We start from the raw sequence: 20,721 nt of genomic DNA on the forward strand, positions 1-20,721 counted from the left end.
GCAAAGAGCACACTCCCAGCAGGTGGAGAGAGAACTCTCCTGTCCTTTCATCACGCATTTGGTCTCCAAGAAAATGCAAGTTCAGAATTACACTTCTAATATTAATTTTGAGTTGACCACATCAAAAGGAAAACAGCTGCCAACAGCCACATCCTTGCTTTATAGTTTTGTGATGGGGGAGGGGCTCGTTTCTGGAAAAAAAGGAAGACACAAGCTTCTCATCTGTTAGAATGCAGTCAACCACAGACTCTTTCCTTCCAAATCTGTAGTTAGTTCATTAGGAATTTAGGATCTTGTGGAGAGGTCAAACAGTCTCTATGCCGAAACTAGCACAGGTTATGCTTTATACAGAAGCTTTTCACTGCTCACCCCATTCGCATCCCAGTGAGAAGAAAAACAACGCTAACAAGAGCTCCACTGCAGAAGGAAAGTGCGTGAATTCCTGGGAAAGGAGGAAGACAGACTACAGAGATCACACATGCTCATCCTACTGGATTTCAGATGACTTACCTATAGCTACAGGAAGCGCAGATGGACCAGAATCTCAAGTCTTCAAAAACAAACACAACTATACCACATGTCAAATGAGATCACCTTGTTGAAGTCACTGCTCCTCGCTACTGAGCCAAAATAACTGGGTGGGACTCAAAGAGCAAGCGAACATCATCAGATATGCACGGCATCCCCTGTAATACTAAATGTAAAGCTTGATGACAGAAACAGGTACGACGTTAAGAGCAGAAAGCCACTTGCTGCTCAGGTGAGATCCTTTAAATCTCCAGCACAGTTACTTCCTGAACTACACACATGCATTTAGTGCTGCTGCATGTCAGCATGTGACAAAACGTTTTTGAAATAAACAAAAAAAGCCCACACAAGCACTGTTGGTGGCATCTGGACTAGGTCCCAGGATGAGTAAGCATTGGATCAGAAGGCAGGAAGGGCTCCTGCAGGATGTACCTAGTATTAGAAAGGATTGGCCCTTAAAAAAAGCAAAGGGCATCTAAAATGAAATTGATTATATGAATTAAAGAAAAGACAAAAATAACAAAACAAACCCCATGATCCTGATGATCACCTATTAAGCTGCAGGGGTAAAGGGAACAAGCTGAGATCATTTCAACATTGGCATTTTTTTAAAGTAGCCAATAACTTTAAAAGACAACACTGCACGCAAGAAAAGACACTTTTGGATGGACCAAGTAAATGACTTAATTCTTACAATTACGGCCAGCTCATCACTTCTGAATGTTTTTCTTTTGCAACTCAAGGACTTGTTTCAGAGACACACAGAAAAATGAAAAAGGGGGCAATTAGAAGTCTACAAGGAAGAGGTAATGAGACTTCTGATCATTTAACCGGCTCTTGCCGCCTTCTCCTGCCCTGTCCCCTCACTGTGACTGAACTGGAGACAAGTTTGGGAGGGGGGGCTGTTAACACGAGCTGGCAGGACGCTGTTTCAGCAAGTATAACTTTCATGTGAAAGTCAGAAGTTCTACTATGACAGCGCAGTGAGTCACTTGATGACAAGTCATCGAGGCATTTAGATACTGGGTTTGAATTCTAACAAATGACACTGTTTTGCCTTGCCTAACTGAAGGATGTGCCTTTATTGAACCTAGAATTCAAACACCGCCTGTAACCGTCTGCCTCCATTTTAAGACAGCCTACACAGAAAGATATACTGGTTGTGTTCTACTTTCTGGCTTTCAGGAAAGCCCTGAAGGAATCTTGAGTTTCTTGCTTTTTCTTCTGGCTGGAAGTCTGGCTTTTGCCATTCCCAGCCCTACCCTCACCTCCTCGGCTTTTCTAAATGAAGTCTGTGTATTTAAGTACTTCCAGATATCTCATCAGCAAAACTACCTGCTTGAGAGAGGAAGGTAACGAGGCTAAGGATTCTGCCCCTAGCCTGCCCCTTCATCCTCCTGCCAAGCCCCGAAGAGGCTGCTTCTTACTGAGGTGGAGGACAAATTGTTTTACGTCCCCACGGTTCATCTGTATTTGCCTGGCATCTTCAGGATCACAGGTGTATGAGGATTCTGTTTTTCATCAGTCTTAGGGGTGGCCAGGGCAAGTCAAGATATGTGGGAGATGAACAACATTTCTGTAGAAAGGCAAAAGGAAAACAAACAAACCAGGCTTTAAGAGACGTAAAGAAGGACCAGAGGGAGAGAAAAGAAACTAAACAAACAGGAAAAATACCAAATTTAGTTCCCACATAGACACCACAAGTGAAGTTTCACATGATTGTCAGGGGCCCCAGATGTGGAAAGAGAGCCAGTGGTTTGGCGCTGGAGGTTACAACTTGGTCAAGATAAACTGTCAGGTTAATTTTGTTCACACCCCTCAGAATCTGGTTTAGGAAAATAAGGGATTAAAGCAAGCATGGAAAAGTAGTTCTAGGCCCACTCTTTCAGACTCTTTTGGCAGTGGCCTAGCAGTGGATAAGACTCCTGCTGCTTTCTGTGCATTTGGTACAGCCTTCTTATTCATCCTCTCTGATACCAAGGGAGTCAGAATTGTGTAGAAAAATTTATAAGACACACAGAAGTAAGAGATTGCAATTTTTACCAGACACCTTATTACCAAGACATATAGGCTGATGCAACAACAAGAAATTTGATGAGCCAGAAATTAATACAGATTTCTTTTTTTATTAGCTCAACATAACTATGATGCAACACTTGTAACTGGTGCTACAGTTCCCTCTCCTTCCTCCCCTCACAACTTCTCTGGCTTTCTGTAAGGTACTCAGTACAGATTTCCATGATTCTGGACAATTTCATTATAATGTTAATACCTTACTGTTAAGATGCAGTAGATACCATTACTTTCCCCAAAAAAATTAGGAATTGGAGGCTCAAACCAAAGCCTCTGTGTAGTTAAATCTCATTATTTAAGTCTTCAAGGCACACTTGGATCACATTCTGTCATTTCTCTCTACAGATAGGAGTGGGAGAAGTCTCTTTTATATGACACAGATTTTTGCATAGCTTTCACATCTCCAGAATCCTGGAGCTTAACAGAAAGCATCAAACACCTTAACACACACCCACAGCATGCATACATTTTACCAAAGAACGTTACCATTTACTTTGATTATCAGAAAGCGGATGGTTTTGATGAACAGCTAGGCAGCATTACCACCTTTCATTTCTAGGCAACTCCTTTGAGTTCGGCTCTCAAAGCTTTTCCATTATCACCTGTAGTCTGCCACAACGGCAATGCCAGAGAAGTAACACTGAATCGGACTCACATCTTACTGTAACGTGTGACTGAAGATGAGCACAACAGCAGGGCATAACAGGGATGCGAACTATAAGCTTGCGGTTAAGGTTTTGTGGTTAAATGGGAGACTCAGCTCTCCTGGGCAGTGTGGCAAGAAAATTCAATCAAACTTCTGTGGAAAAAAGAATTAGCAGTGACCACATCCATGAGAAGTGCCATCCACTTAACAATCATTCCAGGATCTTTGTTCTACATCTTGATCTTCCTCCAGTCTCTCTCTTGCACGGAAATTGAGTATTCCTAGAGGAATTTCTCATTTCAGCAAGAAGTACCATGAGTCAAATAGCTCAAACTCTCTCAAGCATATCCTTTATTAAAGGTATTATTTAACAAATTACAATACTTAGTAAAGCATAGAGATTCACTTTGGAACCCAGCTTTAAATCATTTAAGGTTCCGCAAAGCAATTAAATCTGTAGCCTGAAAAATCACATTTCGGTGTTATGGAGGCCATATACATATTTCTCAAGAATTAGGAAAAACATGACACTTTTCCTTTTTATGAACCAACGTTCCCTTTCACAAATTTGTTCCTTGAGTTCCTGAGCTTGAATCATAGGGTTTCCCCTCTACGTGGTTTGTTTTGAAACAGATTGGTCCAATTTGCTAAAAATTAGCCAGTATGTGAATATCTGCCTTTTGATTTTTTGACCCTAACTACAGTGACATTGGTCCAGTTATACACTAATTTGGATCAGTCTCAATTAAAGCAACTTTTTAGTATGTAATACTGTGACCACAATTTCCAGTCTATTAAAAACAACATTTCACTAAACAAAACAGTCAAACATGGCCTCCACTAAGAGTTAACAGGTTCTGTGACTTGCAAAGGAAAATTACATAAAAATTTGTCTTGAGTGAGGTATTCCTGAAAGGATAAGGACACGTAAATTGTTCTATTTCCAGAAGAACTGCAAAATGTGATGGGAGTTTTATAATTGAGTGTCTTATTAATTTTAATGAACTAATCAATATTACATTTCAAATCCTGATGTGTCCATTTGCTGCTAATTCCTTTCTGTGCTATGCACTCCCTGGTCTTTGCAGCTGTTACCTGACTGTTAAGTCTATCTTGTATTAGGATGGAACCCCAAAGTTCAGACTCAGGTGAGCAGTTTAATGAACTAGAAAAGCAAAGGATACGTTATGAGCCTGGCTTCATTCCCGCCACACACACACACCCCCCCCAACACACACTGGGGTTACAGAGCTCAGTGATGGCCTCAAACACACACTGCACCTTACACAGAGGTTAGCACAGGGCCTAGAGCTGAAATGAATGCAACAGCATAGGGAGGATCGGGAAAGGCATTTGGAATATCCCTCCCTTCTGCTGCTGAAGGAAATCAGCTCTTCCTTCATCCCAAACGACTCTGAACTATGGAGGCACACGAGTTCTACAGTCAGTTGTGACTTCCAGCTTCTGCAAAGCATGGCTGAAATAAGGCATTCTTAAAATTCTACTAAAGGCAAATGGTAGATTCATCCTGGCACAAAGCCTTTAAGTTGAACTTGTCAGGGAAACTGCATAGTGCTCGCTTATCAATAGCTGAGGAAATTAAATCCGAGTTTGACAAAAGGAATCACTTCTCTTTCTGCAGAGTTTGGGTTAAGTGGCCAAGCGACTCATATTTTAACATCAGCAGAGAACATGCATTTGGGAATATGTAGGTGCAGTGATAAGGTATTTCACATTACACTAAGCTTTCTATATGTAAATGAGGAGAAAACACACATGGAGCAAGACACCAGTTCAAATAAAAATATTTCTCACTCTGACTCCTATTTCATAAATAGAACATAAGCCCTGAGAAATGGGCTTTGTCTTGTAAGAAAGGCATCATCTAAAATATTTGTGCACCACTTAAGAGTCATTAAGAATATTGATAGTTCAAAGCCTTACAAATGCTTGGCGGCAGTAACTCAAAGTCCCAAAGTGGTGCTGTGGCACCTTGGCAAGCCAGTCTATTAAACTGTCCCCTAACCTTTCATATTTGATTTTCCCTTTCTCTGCTGCCATCTGTAAAGTCATCAAATGCCATCAGCTGTAAACCATGGACAGACACACTGTAACTACATGCATCAAGCTCGTAAAAGCAGTAGTCGAAGCTTTAAGGTAAACTTGGACAACATCCCCTGTCCCAAAACCACACACAATATAAATAGTAATTATTTTCCTCCCCCATTTTCCATTTAGATTACAGGTATGGAGTGAATTTATGGAAATAGAAGAGGGGGGAAAAAAAGGCACGAAACAAGGCTTTACGCCACACAAGCACGCAGCACGTACTTACCACTTTCTTGTCGTCCCCACAGCTAGAAGCCCACCTAGACCAAGGAGATGTTTGCAGCTAGCTGTCATGTACTTCAAGGCAGTCACAATACATTACATGCATTGCCTCTCACATGATAAGTGGGATCCCAAAGGGTTACTGTAGGAGCAATCACTTCTTTTCAGAAAGCACATTTGATTACTACTTCTGCAGTCTTCTGATTTGGCCCAATTTTCCCAAATTAGGACCTTTCTTCTATACCATTAACTTCTTTTTCTCCTCCTTTTTTTAAACCTAAGATGATAAAAAGATGTCTGATTTGCCACCACTTCACTGATTCTAGACAGGAAGCAGGAAATATAACTGCCTTGAAGTCGTTCTATCAGCTTAAGAGTGAGATAAACCAGTTATATAGCAGGTCCAAAGAGCATAGACCTCAAGAAGGAAAGAAACCATAGAAGGAAAGTTATTGTTTAACCTGCATCTCAGACTAGATGCAAGAGATAGAGCAAGGCCATCATCACTATACGACTAGAAACCGAAACACCCTTGGATGGCCAGTTTGAACAGCTATTCTAGACAATTCACCAGAAGTATATTAGTACAGAAACCAGAACTGAATACCTCCAATTTTCTGCAAATTCCCCTGGAAATGCACTTAATCAGATGGCTTTTTTGTTTCCCCTTCTCCCACCCCAACAAACAAGTGATAAAATGAAGGGAACTGGTGAAAGTTATGCTACTACAGTGGTTCTGCCAGTGGATATGTAAGCAGTGCTGCCTGCCTGCATCCCCACAGTGAGAGGAGTAAGGGGTAAGTCCTCTCAGTTCCCTGCTGCCATGTACAACACAAAGCAAGGGAGACAGAGGAGACCAGGGTGACTACAGAGAGCAATCAGCATTTTTAGAGTGCAGCTCTGTGACCCATTTTAAAACATCTACTGGAGATTATATGTACCACATCCTAAAAGCATCTTTTCTTCTCTACTGATCATATTGGGAGCCTGGGGGGAACTTGTTCAGCTCTGAGCATCCATGTTTTGATCAAGTGAATCCCACGAAAGACCCCGAAACTGTGACACGCACTCCATGTTCAGCCACATGCTGAAAAGGAGACAGAGCATGGGAAGAGCCAAAGACTCCCATCTATGGCTCTGGGGATGTGCCTGAGGAAGGACAGGACAAAAGGAAGCTTGCTGTCCTGCACAAAGCCAGGAGCAGTCATCACCAGTGGCAGCGCTGAGCGTTACCCCCCACAGCCAACACATCCACACCTGCAGTGCACAGCCGCACCCAAGCTCAGGAATTTCAAGCTTGGACTTAAGCTTAAGTAAAGACCTGGTTAGCATAAGCAGCATCAGGCATTTTTAAGCTGTTCGTTCCTAAAAAGCATCACATGCCTTCTGCTTAGGAGTGAAGAACTGATCGCAGTGACTTACGTGCCACATAAGCGAGCATCTGCTGACAGTCCCAGTCCTGCTGCCGCCAAAGGGAACGGACCCTGCCATTCCCATCTCTGGGAACAGGGGTGCAAAGCAGTTCCTCCCAGGTGAGAGCTGTGCAAGCGCATACAGAGAGTGACACACTAGACAAGTTATTTTCGCCTTAAGAACAAGCCCTCAGTATCAAGCAGAACATGCTTACATTCTCCCCAATTCCCATAACAGGCCAAGACATCAGGCTAAGAAAATTAGTTTAGCTCCCTGCGAGGTGCAGAAAAAGGCTCTTTCACACAACACAGTTCTGACACACAATATTCTTTTGCCCTCCCATAGAGGTAAAAAGCCAATAAGATACATTCTTCTACCTGTAAAACGGCTAACATCGACCAGGCTTTAAGCAAACATGGCTTTAGTTTTTAGTTGCCTGGTTTCAGTCTGTTTCTCGTACCTCCTCAGGAAGATGGTCAGATCCTTTACAAAGTCAATTTGCTTCTGTTATCTGCTGTTGACAGGATGAACTGTAAACTCCGATCACTTTGAGGGTGGAGCTCCAGGTCATTTCTGTATTTTGCTACTGGGAAAAGTCTGTTTGAGCTCTAGGTGGTTCTGTACTCTCTTAAGGATATAAGGGAACTGGACTGTAGCAACTAGCTTTTGAAATTAGAAAACTTCCCAGATCAAGGAAGTGAGACAGGGGCACAAAAGGGAGAAAGAAGGAAAGAAGCCACACTGCAGCTCACTCATATTTAAAAACAAAACACTAGTTAGCAAACTAGGTGAAATTCATGCACTTGTAGTCAAAGCTGAGAAAAGGTCTGCACAGACCTGGAAAAGGATACACAAGAAGCAGCAGTAATCAAACGGTTCTTTGGCCTCTCAGGCAAAAAGAGCTAGCATCAGTTTTTAATCCAGCACAAGCAAGGCAGACAGAAACACAGTAAATAAGTAATATATTTTCACTTCTGGTAGTTATGCTGGACTTGTCACATGTTTCTCCCAATATCCCTGTGATTCATGGAAAAGCATGGACCAAAAGCCTTACATTTGCCTACTCTTTTTTTTCTGAGCAACATCCAGAGCACATAATATTCCCCTAAATCAGTCAAAGCATTCCCACTGCCATGGTCCAAGAGCATTTTCCTCAAATTTTATTTTTGGCTTTAATTTCCGAGTCCAAGAACGGTAGTTACATTATCCCATTTAAAGAAGCTGCTCCCCACAGGGCTCAGAAAGGCGAAATACCAACCCAGCTTATCAGTCTCCCGTCTTCAACTCCGGCTTTGTTACACAGTACAGCTAAGAACAAATTCTCCCCCATGGCACAAGACAGGGCCAGTCCATAGTTAAACAGATTCAGTATTTAGACGCAGATAAATTTCTACTGTACCTTCTGTTCTCTGTGCAGAGACGAGCTTCACTTCTCTGGCTTATCCACGGGAAAACGCACAGGGAAAAGCAATTTCTAAGCATCCAGCAGACACACACACACACACACACAGTTCCACAAGGAGGAGTTTTTCCAGCCTTATCCTAAAAAGTTGCGAGCAAGATTAACACACCCACACCAAGAGATGTCAGAGCAGCAGACAGGAAGATGCTCCCTGCTTTCTCAGGTAATGTGTGCAACACCAGGAAACTCCAGGCTCGGAGAAGAGGGAGGTAGTTCAGCGAAAGGCATCCATGAGCCACTGTACAAAGAGTAATTTGCAAGCAAAGAGAACAAACACTCTTCCGCCTGTGCCCAACACGGCCATTTCACCCAGCTACAATACCCGCTTTCACTTTGAAAAGCTTGGCTAACTGAACAGCTCTTCCAGTTGTTCTTACACACACAGCTAGATATATAATCCCTCATCACCGCATAAAGTACATGCCTTACAGCTGGTAACAGGTCCCCACCGAAGAGCCAGGTTTTGACATCTATTTATAAATCTTGTTCCTAAAGAAAACTCCTGGAGGGAATGTTGGACTAAGGATCAAGTAGTGCTCAGCAGGAGCAGATACACCATGACACACACACACACACACACAGCCGGCTATTCCCAATAATCATGAATTTTAAGCCCTCTGGATAACAAAAGCAGCAAGAACAGGGATTGCAGGCATGGGAGAGCTGTGGATCGGGGCATTTCCACGCACAGTGGAAGAGAGAAGCACTAAAGCCCCTGAGGGCTCGTCCTGCTGGTGCTGCCTCTCCTTCGGGCTCTCAGGGGCATTCAGGAGCACCCAGAGGTGCCACCCTGCTCACGATGTCCCTTCACTGCCACCCCTCCCCAAGGAGAAGCCCCTGCTTTGAGCAGAAGGCTCGACTAGAGACCTCCTGAGGTCCCTTCCAATCTGAATTATCCCACCAGCCTAAGTTCAGCTTTGCTTTTGAGTACTTTAATAGCAAAAAGCCACGGTTTCATAGGCGCACACACAGGCGGGCGGGCGGGGGGGGGCGGTATTAAAAGACACGCTCCCACCTCTCCATCCCCGCGCACCAGCCACACAAAGCCGGGGGCTGCATCACCCTATCGCCCAGCAAGGGTCCGGCTCCTCAGCGCTTTGTGTCTACCCAAAGCACACGGCCCCAACCCCCCACCCCAAGCCCAAGCCAGGCCGCGGTGCTGAGCAGAAACTCTGGCCTGAGCCCCCACTCCCACCCCAACCTCTGCCCCAGCACCCCGAGCAGGCGGCCCCAAACGGCCCCCGGCTTCGCAAAGCCCGGGGGCTGAAGGCAACTCCCTTTGTTAAATGAATGAGCCGGGGAGGCAGGAGGGGGGAGGCAGGCTCGGTACCCCCCTTCCTAAGAGAAAATAATTAAAAAAACAAAAGGGGGGGGCGGGAGGTGGAATGCGTTGGAATAAACCGGCCACTCAACCCTTTTACAAACTTTGGGGGTCCAGCAGAAGTGAGGAACCCCCCTCCCCAGCCCGGCCCAGCCCGGCCCGGCGGGACTCACCTTCCGCCCGCCGCAAGGTGCTGCCCGGCTCTCCCCGCCCGCCCCCGCCCCTCCCCTCCCGGCGGCCCGGCCCGCCCCCGGCGCCCTCCCCGCCTTGCCGCGGCCATTGGCTGCGGGGGGCCCGCCCCGCCGCCCCCGCCCCGCCGGTGGGCAGCCGGGCCCGGGGCTTCCCGCTTCCTGCGGCGGGGGGGCGGCAGCGCAGCCAGGTGGCCCAGGGTGAAAACTTGGGGGATGGGGGGGGGGGAGGTTGCCGGTGTGGCAGGTCGGGACCCCGGTGCTCGCTGCGCCCCTGCGCTGCCCGGGGGGACCGCGGGCTGCGCTCCAGCCTCGCCGTGCGGCCGGCACCCGGGCTGGGCTGGGCTGGGGGTTAGCGGCGGGGACCTGGGAGCCGTTCTCACGCCATCGAGGCAGCTACAAGGCGGGGAGCGGATCACCGGCAACGACACCCGCGGCGTGCGGCGCTGAGATGACTTTTATTGCCGTGATTCGTCTCACGCCGTGCTACGGAGCCGGCCCCGTTCTGCCATGCACTCTGCGTGCGGACCCAAAAAAGGCAAGAAGCAGACGCGCTCTGCCCTGCCGCGGGGTTGCACAAGCCAAGACATCTCTACCTTATATTGCAGGGGTACGGGGGTTTGCTCGCCCTGTGACCCCAAGCTTGCTGGAAGCTCCTCACCCTAGTTAGCAGGAGTTTTCGGCTCGGTGCTCATGCTCTGCTGAGGGAGGAGAAGAGGGATTTGATTGCACAGATGTACAGCTGCGCCGCTCTCAAGAAGGGAGCGTGGGCATGGTGAGGTTCTTGGAACATGCTGTCTGGAGGCACAAAAGTGAAACGTTAAGTGAAGCAGGTAGATGCAGACAAAAGGGAGACACCAGGTCGTCATCCCAGACGTTCGTCTTAAAGCAAGACAACATGCCCGTATATGACAGATTACGACAGCGCTGCCACAGTCTCTCCCTTCTTCCTCCTACCAACGTTTATCAGTTCCCATGATAAGTTTGTTCAGGAGCTAAACCAGCAGAAAATTAACCTGGCAAAAATAAACAAATGGGGGAAGTGAGAGTGTGAGTCTGGGACTGGTAGGGAGAGCGGGACTGCAGCAGAGCTGATTGATCAGCTCAACCTGATGTGGAGTTGCACACTTAGAATTCTTTTGCACGCTTACTTCCCTCTGTTGGACACATTTAAAATGGGATTCAAAACCACACACACAGACAGGCTGCATGAACGCATGCAGAGCATGGTCTGTCCATAGTCTGTCCTCGGGTTGCTACATAAAGGTGCTTATTTCAGTACAGGGCAGTATAGCAGCTGCTTCACTTCAAAGATGGCCACGATCAGCCTTGTATCAAGAATTCTGCAGTTACGTGGGAGCCATGCTTATGCAATTGCTGGGGGGACGGCGGGGATGACAACAGAGGAGAAAAATCTTTGCAGATGGCCATATCTGCAAAGAGGGCACCATCAAAGCTGGAGTTCAAACTGAGCAGTTAGCCTTCAGCCCTGAACTGAGACCTGAAGAGTACCTTCCTTTTGTACCGCACTCAAAATCACAAAGCCTTTTCAGAAACATGGGTGCACCCTGATTATTTAAAAAATAAATCTTGAAGCCAAGCAAGAGATCAGTCCAAAATACTCATAAACATGCCTTGACTGACAAGATATTCTAACAAATACAATAATTCAGCTGCTTGGAGAATGGCTGCGTAAGGCCTGGTCCACATACAGCCAGTGCATCGCTCTAACAGCCCCTGCTATAGCTGTATTTCTATCTTTATAAAGGTACTCAAACAGCATGAAATAACCAGAACTTTAATTATAGGTGGTTTTAATGCCACTTGAAGCTGACAAAAGACTACCTTCACACAGGTTAACTCAGTTCAGAAATTGTTTCAATTGAATCTTTGTATATTCATTGCCAAGGGATCTCTCCAAAACATTCTTACATTTCATTATTATCCGCCTCCATAGTAATGCGGAATCCTAAAAAGATATCCTGAAGAGATATCCCGAGATTATGATACTTACAGGGTTTTTTTAATTTACCCAAATTTCAAGACTCTTTTGTCTGAAACTATTGCCGGATATTTCAGGGGGAGTTCCCAAACAAAAGGAGGAAGATGCATTTGGGATGTCCATGAACAACATCAGAACAGGATATAGAGCTACCGCTGCAAACCAGAATTTGATACTTGAGAGAGGAATGAGTGAAAAGTAGATCATTTTATTTGCATTCTAAGCACTTGGACCAGAGAAAGTGCTCAGGGGGGAGGGGGGAGGTGTCAGGGAAAGTATCCATCTTGCCTCTTACACAGAATAAATCAGATGGCCCCTTTCCAGTATGGGGGGAAAAGGGGATTTCTTACACCTAAAAAGGGTCTCCTGTGTTCTGTGGGAAGAAGCCTGGCACCAGGTCCCAGCCTCAAAGACCAACTCCGTTGAACAGTTGATTTTACAGCAATCATGTAAGAACTGCATTTTCCTCCCCTTCAGACGTACAGCAGAATGAGCAGTCCAGCTGCCGTAGGGCATAGCCTGACGATTTCTTCTTTGTCAGCAGTACCAGTATCAATAGTTCCTACCCTGCTGCACTTCTCTGCTCCTGAGCTACTCCCCATGCTGTGCCAGCACAGCTATTTGTGCAGCCATGTAATGGAAGGGATCAAGGAACTGGTCCACCTAAGATATTTCCTGGGTGCTTTTCAGCCAAATCAAATCCCCAGATATCTTGGCTGACACAATGCAGGGGAAACACAAGAGCATGTGAAATCACAGAAGCTAAATCTCAGCTGAGGGACAGTAACTTGTTATGACGTACCAACTTAGTCACCTGCAATCATCCGTCCACTCCTTTAATCTGCTCGAGCAATTAGGGACAAATTGGCCTCAGCCTTCAAGGAAGAAACCAGAGTTGATGAATGACTGGAAAACTAATTACAAGTCTCTAAGTCTTAGGAGTCAGGCAAGGACTGGAAAAAGACAAAAAGAAAAAAAGGAGTCCTATAGTCATCCAATACACAATTACAAAGATCCTCAGCCAAAGATCTCTCTGCAAAGATGTAGAAACAGCAAGCACTGGCAAGCAAAACTGAAGGTGATGGTGGGTCAGCATACTACTGCCTGGAGGTTTCTCACCCAGTAAATCAGAAGTCAATCCAGCAAAATAATTTTGTTACCGTGGTGTGAAGCGACAAAGGTGATGATTCATCCCTGCCCTACATATCATATAAGCTTGTACCACTCTGCAAAATGTGCATAAAACACTTCCAAATCAGAACTATCTCCTTTGCATTCTATCTCATCCAGGTAACAACAGACTAAAGCAGTGGGGAATGTGTTTCTGGACACAAATCTGTGATGCATAAGAGTAAATGTTTTCTCTAAACAAACACATAAAAGCACGTCACCAACAATCTTTCATTTCCTCAGTAAGTTCTAGGGTGTTCTAGTGCCAGGAAAGCAAAGTAACAAAATAGCAAGAGGGCCAGAACATCTGGCTGGTGTACAGCAGCACCTGGTTCCTATCTTACATATCCTGATGTTAGATGGTGTGTAATGCCCATCACAAAGGAAGCTAGTTCCAATCCATATGCAAGTAGCACATTACATCTGGTGCACATTTAACATAGACATGCATTTCCTACCATCCTGGAGAAAGGTTTGCTAAGATTTCGCTGCCTAGAATGAGTTCATACACAAGGGTAAGAACCAGGGCCACCATTTTAGCAAAGTTGGCTCTGAATTACACTTGTTTGACCTTAGCACTGTCTGCAGTTTTATCAACTGAAGTCGAAAATACAGCTTATGCACTACTGTTTCTCAGTATTTGGCTATACCTAGTCATTTCATTCCAGATAAGTGGTTAGAGTGTCATACTGGACATGTTGCCGCTTGCCACTTGGTCCTCCATTTCTGTGTCAAGAGGCTCACAGTAAAGACTCAGAATCTGTCTGGTACAGGCATGACAGTAATTACAACCTGGTATGGCTTTTTGATGCTTAAATCCCAAATCATTTAGGTTCTCCTTAAGGGTTACTTTCTTGTTTGTTGTTACCCTATAGTTGATTGAAAACCCGGAGGAATCTTCATGCCATTCCAATTTCAAATCGTCTCTTACTGCTTCATTGAAGTCCTGGAATCTGGCAAAACCTCTGGTGATGAATACACTTTTACATTCCAGATCTCCTTTAGCCAGGAAACTGCAGACAGCTAAGAGCGCTCAGTGCTTTGGTGAGCAGTCAGCAAGTCAGGGTGAATACTAGGGAAGCCACAAGTGACTATTTGATCCTGGAAGCCTTGTATATCTCTGGAAGTCATAAAATACAGATGGGTATTGGCTTAACAATGAGGTCAGTCTTTGATTCATTAGCTAACAGCTGAATCTAAGTACACATATCCCAGTTTTGATGCATGCTGCTAATTCAGGCTTAAAAAGATGGAGGGAATTTTACCCTGTATTGTTAAGTTTCTGTGGAGCTGTCATGGATCCTGATTTAACTTAGATTTTGCATGTTTTCTCAATGATCTGAAGAGTTTTGTTTCTTGAAAAATGTGACTAGCCGCTGGTAATCTTAGCTAAAGAGCATATTCAGATGCCATACCATAAGCAGCAAACACACTGGGTCAGCCACTGGAGCTATGCTAATTCACACCAGGATCTGACCGTTTGCATTTTAACCCTGCATTGTGCAAGACTCTGTGAAGATGAGTGCCACAACAGTAAAGCCTGCTTTCAGATATTAAAACCAGTAGCGATGTGCTCCAAAAGTGGGCATGAAACTAGAGTCAGAATTTCCTCTTTCAGTCTCCCAACTACAGTCATTGCTATACTTCCCTGCGTCAGCTCTGCCTGCATTTCAAAAAGTCCCTCTCCAGCCCTACCCCTATTTTCCCCCAGCTGTTTCTTGAAACACCTAGTCCTGCTTCCTCCCATTTCCCCTTCCCTCCATCCACCCAGTCTTACTTAATCTTTCACCTCATTTTCTAAAGTCCCATCCCTTCCTGATCCCGCTAGCCAACCTAAGGCAAGGATACACCGACAGTCTAGATGCTGCTTTAGTGATCAGCATTCCATCTTGACTGGAAATCATGACAGCAACTCTGCTTTGTAAAATACAGGCAGTATTTTACGGCAGCACCGCAGATGAAGAATGAGGCAGGGAGAGCTAGAGGGGCACCACTGAGGTGGTGGGGAAAGGGAGGGGTGTAAATAGTGCCTATTCACTTGGGCCTTTGGAGCATGAAGGAACTTGCTGACAGTGCAGGCAGTGTGGAAAGTAGCATGGTAAAGGCCAACATCTCAAGCACATGTGAGCATATCTCAAGACTGGAAAAATCCCTGCAGCAATCACGGAACAAGCTATGTTTGCTGGCTCTGGCCCAGCCGCCAGTACAAGCAAGTGGTCCTGGCCTGTGACGTTGTGTGGCACAGCCTCCTCAGTACTGTTTGGGTGACCGTCCTCACCTCAGGTACGAACAGGTACTCTGAACTGTTCCAGAACCATGACTCTCCCCTCAATACAAAGAATTCAGAAAAAAATAACTCAATGTTGCCCAAAATATAAATGTGCTGCCCAGCACAATGCTTCCAACAGACAACTCTGTGGCAGGTTTCCCTTCCAGGATTCAGCTTAGAGTTGGAATGGTTTTATAACACACACTCAGAATCACTTTTCTATTTATTTTATTCTGTCTATTTTAGTATAGACCTATGATGAGATAAATCCTTGTCTGCGTGCATATGGAAGAACACAGTAGAAATGGACTGACAGGCAACTTGAGCTCAACAACTCCTGCTGAACCAGTAAGAAATCCAGAATAACACTTCTGAAAGCGAAATTAATCCATATTATCCTGAACTATGTTATTTTTTTACAATATCCTTTTACCTATAAGTGGGGAGAAATAAAAAAGAAAGCTACAACATCAAGGCAACAAGGGAGACAACTCTGACAGTGTGGTAAAACAGACTGCAGTAAACTTACCTTTCATTAGGGACTGCCCAGGTTTAATGGGCTATCTTATAAAGAAAATACTAATAAAAATAATTTTAAAATCAATTAGCTTTTCCTCTCTTTATTGATTTTTTAAAGTATGCCTCTGGAGAACATCCACTTCCAGTATAAGGGTTTAAAAAAACCCAACAACTAGGTAATGCGAGAGACTGTCTGAATGAGATGCCAGACAGGGACTAGTAATCCAGGGCTATTTATTACTCAAAACCTAACAAAAGCAGTTCATTTCTTTACACAAAGTTCTGGCTGCACTGGTGGACATGGTAAACAGAGGAGGGTAAGCCCAAAAGAGACTGTTAACAGCATAACTGTACAAGAAAATTAGATTATTTTGCTGGTTTTGCTGAGCTTATTCAAACTGAACGACTCTGAGGACCCAATCCTGCCCTGACTGAAGCCAGCGAGAGATTGGCCACACATTTCAGAGAGAACAAAACCAGCCCTTCAGTAATAGCACCTCTGCCAGATTTTGTTTCACACCCTGCCAAAATGTCATAGCTTGAATCACTTCAGAAGCTTGAGCCGTTTAAAACTGGACTCAACAAAACCCTGGAGAATGAGCTGCAGAGAGAAATCTTCCCCCGTTCTTTCCCCTATCTCTGCTCTTCTGCCTCACTGGGTTACATGAATAGCAATCCAAAACTGCAGAGCACTGACAGACATGGAGTCTCTGGGTGTTTCAGATGCTTCACAAGCAAACCGTGAAAATACGCAACCACCATCCTTCACTTCCACATATTTGCATTGTGTCCAAGATGGACTAAGTGGATCGTAACACAAAGATTACAGAGTACTTGACTTAAAATGTTTTGGAAAAACAACACTGAATTTGAGATATTTCATGGCAGCTTCAAACATCAGAGCAGTTAATTTCTATTAAAGTGCAAAGTAAAGGTCTTCAGCAACATGATCTGTACTGACCTGGAGGACACAAAGTGCCATGAAAACAGCAAGATAATTCGAATTATTACCTCATCAAAAAGCTGGAGAGATGGAGCACCCGTTTTGCCAGGTAAAGAGCAGCTTTTATAGTTAATCCGATAGAGGGACACTGGTAATTTAATTATACTGGTTGGTCACACTAAAACCAAAGTTACACTGGAGATATAGATCACTTCGAGCCTGCCAAGAGAGCTGGCCCTGCAGAATTCCTTTGATATGATGTACATCTCAGTACTGTCCAAATCGCTGATGAGTCACGGATTGTTCTGCAGGACACAGGAAATCTTAATAAATTAATTCTATTGCATAATCCTTTCCGATTGCTTCCTTATATATACCTGCAGGAACTGCAAAATAACATGCAACCTCCTGAGCCCTTCACCAGCTGCCTTAGCATACTACATAGATCTTCCAAAACTGCCAGGATAAAACTGAGGTTTCGGGAACGTGCCATCCTCTAACTTTACATTCCCGTTAAGCTGCCCCTGGAATCACAGGAACGTCAATTGCACTGGCTGTAACTGGCAGTAATATCTCTGATGAGGTTTCTATCCTGAATCTTACCATCTTGTCTGGGTTTGTTAATTACAGGTTTAGGGCTGGGTATTTTGTTTTCCTTTTCGCCACATTTTCTGGGATACATAGAGATTCTTCCCAAATTATTCAATTCTTACAAATAATTAACTTCATCAACATAAATTAATTACCAAACCATCCTATGAGCAGTATTGCAAATGGGGAAAATGAGGTAAGAGCTCAACCCGTAACCGCAGGCCATGCAGCAAAACTACTGCAAACACACTTCTTGAATTCAGAGACGTTCCTGTCTCCCAGTTCTGTTAGACTAGATCAGTCCTTTAAACCGCCCCTGAATGCTTCCAATTGCAGCAAATGCAAACCTTGTGGAACAGACCTGATTCAGTGCAGTCATATAGAGAAATAATCTTCAGCAGGTAGGTGAACGATAGGGAAGAAACATTTATATTTGCTGTTTGCATCAGATCAGCAGCCTCTGTCCAAAGGCTTTGTGTTAGCAGACAGCAGCCTTGCGGAAAAACATCATAGTGAAACTCATTCTCTGTTGACGGTGGCCTTTATCCCACCCAGACAGGAAGAGGTAAATGGCTGTACAGAGAAAAAGGGCCTAGAGGCATAAGGTAAATAATTGTCAAAGAACAGTGCAGAAAGTGAGCCAACTGGTAATCTATGCGGACTGTGTTTGAAGCAGTGTAGGAAAGCTACTTGCTCACGGGGAACTGGGGTTGGGAACATTTAAGTTCCATGATGTGCAAAGCTCTGTTGTGAAATCTGTGTATGGAAGATTTCTTATTTTTTGCCTTATGGCTAGATTTCTGGGAAGAGCACATTTAATAAAATCATATTCAAGATGACCATGCTGAAGTAATTGTTTTTCCCCTTTAATTTTTAAGTGGTTACAAAACAACGAAGCTTTCAGTTCTTTACACTTCACAGGGGAGAATGTACAAAGAGCTGCTTAATCTCTTTCAGTTCAGCTCTTTCATTCTCATGGGTATCCAGTTGCAAGGTAGCTGTATCAGTCTCTGAATTCTCAGCCGATCCCCAAAGCAAAGTGCATCCAACTGTAAGCTCTTGTTTTAACATGCTGTTTCAGGACCGACCAGGTTTCAGCATGAGCATGTGCGGGTTGCTATGCCGAAATCCGTTTGACATTGGCAGAGGAGCAGTATCACAAACTCCAGCAGTACTCACTCTGATGATGAAATGCCAAGTAAGCGCTTTCACAATGCTAGGCTAATCTTAACGCTGATGTTTGCAATCTAGAAGGAAGCAAGCTATACAACTAAAGTAGGCATGTCACCAAGGAAGATGTGAATACTTCCTGATTGGTTTTCCAAATAATTATTTCATTTACTTCTAACAGACACTAGCTTGCAATTCAAGTATTATATGGTTTTCTTCATTGCGAACTGCAATTAAGGAATCAGATGGCGAGATAGAAATCATACCACAGAGTCAGCTAGGAAAGAATGGTGAAACCAGACAATATTAGGGATTCAAATTAATTTTCTCCCATTATTGCCAGGCAGTCTCACATGTAAAGAGGAAAAAAGGAACATATTTATAGTTAAGGTAATAAATTAATTTATTAACACCTGTATGCTGGATTAATTTGTTAAATTTGCTAAATTAAAATGCTAAATTTGGCTCAGTCACTTAGCAACAGCTGCATCAGTTTAAGTTGTTTCCATTCTGCAGCTGTTAGCTGTCACCTCAGGCTGGAGCTCCCATCCCTCTAGCAAAGTCAGCGGAAGGAAATGTGTGCCTACATTTTGCCTGCTTCTCTCCAAAATCCAGCGTCTTAACTCAGATGCATCTTTATCAACTACCTACTAGCTTGGCTTTGTCATCAGGTAGAAGCCTTAGCACACGTTCGTTCTGACAGCTCTGATGTGTAGCAGTAGCACACACCAGAGGGGCAGAACAAGCAGCCATGTCTTAAACTGCCATAGTAATACTCACCAGAGTGTATCCATCAATGCCTAAAGTTAAGATGAAAGCAGAATTGCGAATAAGCATGAAAGTGCCCAAGGAAATAAGGACAAAAAAAACCCAAACCAAAACCCCACAAACTTCTACTGGATTTCTGTCACAGTGCAACAAGCAATTTAGGAATTATGAGGCCAAAAAGAAGGAGCCTAAGGGTTAGAGCACACCCCAGGGGAAAGGGAGATCTAGCCTTGGTCCAAGCTCTCTTGGCTACTTAACAACAATGCTGCCGCATCCTCAGTTATTTACTTGTTCCCTGATGTGAGTGTGTGTGCTGTGGTGTGTGTTCAGTTCAGCACTAGCCCCTTGAGGCAGGTGTGCTTGGAGCACAGCTTCCAGACCACAACCCTCAGTGGATGCAGACAAAGGAATGCCTACCCTGAGGATCCTGGGTAGGGTTAAGGAGCAACCCTCCTTAGCAGGAGCTGAACTGCTTGCCAAGACAGCATCCAGCCCAATGCGCAGAAACAAAATTCAGAGTGCAAGAAATTTTGCCAGCCAGAAAGAAATCGCTTTGGTGATTTTGAAGGACCATGCTTGCAAACCTACACATCTAAACTCCAACAGGACAATGCTGACAATTTAATATTTTGATCTTTAGATATACCTGTCAGAGAACACCACTGGAATAAACAAATTACATAAGTCACAGAAAGAGAATCTCTGTGGGCTGTACTCGCATTTTCTCGTTCAAGTGGATCAAAGAAATTGCTCTCTAGGAGCTGCAGCATCTCCACCTTCGCTGAATGCCCTTGGGCAGGGCATAATGGCGTATCTGGAGCAATGGGGGAAGACGGTCTGCCAGATATCACCACTTACTATTCATCAGGCTAGAACTCCCTCAAACACTGTGATGTTTTCTCCCATGCTGTCTTTTGACAGAAAGAACTTAACAAAATCTGTAAGAGTAACACTGCGGCTTCCTTCCCACCATAATAAAATTTAGGCTAGGGATGATGCCTTCATACCACTCAGCCACAAGGAAGCAGCTAGTATGCTGGAAATGATGGTTATTTTACTAATCATCCTCATTTTTCATTGTTTTTGTCTCTGCTTATGAACAGAAAAAGACGGGCATCAACCTTTCTGCTCTTACCCTGTGTACATGCTGCAGTTACAAGGGATGCTACAATCTCTGGCTGATGCATTTCAGATTTAAAAACTAAGCAGACAAAACATGCAGCCAGCCTAGGCCACACAGACATTAAAATTCTGTTGAATGTACATACATGAAAATCATACCTAAACCACATGTATTATACAGACCAAGGTTTCTATACGACATTTT

The 20,721-nt window shown here is 44.4% G+C and overlaps 1 protein-coding gene across 3 annotated transcripts in view; it reads right to left on the reverse strand.

The window, feature by feature from the left end:
- Nucleotides 1-9,966, reverse strand: part of PAK1 (p21 (RAC1) activated kinase 1) — a 73,584-nt gene extending 63,618 nt beyond the window's left edge. For 2 of the 3 annotated variants that reach the window (XM_056328546.1, XM_056328543.1), the window contains exon 1: nucleotides 9,948-9,966. The gene's annotated coding sequence lies outside the window, so the exon portion shown is untranslated. Of the gene's footprint in view, nucleotides 1-8,390; nucleotides 8,683-9,947 lie in introns of those variants that run through there. The other variant, XM_056328538.1, reaches the window with a different exon arrangement.
- Between the last annotated feature and the right edge of the window lie 10,755 nt (nucleotides 9,967-20,721).

The sequence above is a fragment of the Falco biarmicus genome, chromosome 2, assembly GCF_023638135.1.
Source record: "Falco biarmicus isolate bFalBia1 chromosome 2, bFalBia1.pri, whole genome shotgun sequence".
NCBI classification, from domain to species: domain Eukaryota; kingdom Metazoa; phylum Chordata; class Aves; order Falconiformes; family Falconidae; genus Falco; species Falco biarmicus.